The sequence below is a fragment of the Seriola lalandi genome, unplaced genomic scaffold, assembly GCF_002814215.2.
Source record: "Seriola lalandi dorsalis isolate HSWRI2012SDOR001 ecotype SW California unplaced genomic scaffold, Sedor1 jcf7180002054569, whole genome shotgun sequence".
NCBI lineage: Eukaryota > Metazoa > Chordata > Actinopteri > Carangiformes > Carangidae > Seriola > Seriola lalandi.
The window spans coordinates 575,712-577,070 of record NW_019525122.1 but is presented as its reverse complement, the minus strand read 5'-3'; positions in this window follow the sequence as shown (position 1 = coordinate 577,070).

Here is a 1,359-nt window from a genome sequence, read left to right as displayed (position 1 = left end):
TTTCAGTGAATATACTCTTTACAGCATATCAGATGAGCTTTTCAACTTATTTGTATTCAAGCAAACCATGAATGTTCTTCCAAGTAGAGTTGTTTCCACAAGTTAAGATGCATTGTGGTATTTCTCAAATGTTATGCTTCAGGTGGAACTGGTAGCTGAGGCTCAGGAGGGAGAGCGGGTCGTCCACTAATTAGAAGGTTGGTGATTCGATCCCCGGCTCCTCCAGGCTGCATGTTGAAGTGTCCTTGGGCAAGATACTAAACCCCACGTTGCCCCTAAGGGCTATGCCATCAGTGTTTGAGTGTGCATATGAGCGCGATGTATAAATGCGTGAGTGAATGTGGCAAGTGGTCAGTAAGACTAGAAAAGCACTTTATACCAGTTACTGAGCATGTGACTGTTGGACGCTGGATGATCTGCCTTGAGGGTGAGAACATCCAACCAAACTTTGTGACGGGGCTTGCAACTCTGTTTTCCATGTACTACATGATGAACTTAAAGTATCTAAAGATGTGGGGCGTCGAGTGTCGCAGTGGTTTGAGCAGGCGCCCCATATGTAGAGGCTACAGTCCTCGCTGCAGTTGGCCCCGGTTCGACTCCCGCATTGGACGGCCTTTTACTGCATCTTATTCCCCCTCTCTCTGCCTCCCCATTTCCTGTCTCTCTAATGTGCTATCAATAAAGGCATAAAAAGCCCCAAAAAATATACTTAAAAAAAAAAGTATCCAAAGGACGCTGCCTGTATACTTGAATAGTCTCTCTCCCCCTCACACTCTCTCTCTCACACACACACACAGATTCATCATGGGCCATCATCTTAAACGCTGACTTCTTGACCACTTCATATATTAGCAGTCTTTATTTGTATCCAACCTCTTATTTCAGACCAATGTATTCAGGTGCTTCATTGGTTTTTAACCAGACAGAGAGACAAAGACCAGCTGGGGCAAGTTTGTCTCCAAAAGGACTGGGCGAGTCATTCAGAGGAAGTCTGTCGCAGTCAGTCCCCATGTCTCCACTCTTCTGAAAAACCTCAGTGAAATGTCATACTGTAGGTCAGTGAGAGCTCTCTACCCCGGCACCTCACATCAATGCAGCCATGGTTACTTTCACTTTTCATGCCTCTGCGCCGGCGACAGCCAGAGCCAGAGGCATATTGTTTTGAGGTTGTCCGTCCATATGTACGTACATTTTTGTGGACATGATATCTCAGTAGCACCTAGACATTGGATATAGATATTTAACAAAAATGGTTAATATTTTCAACTGAGAGTCTAGAACAGATAGAAGCATATATATATATATATATATATATATATATAGAAGGCATATAAGATTATAAAGCAACAACATGACCCC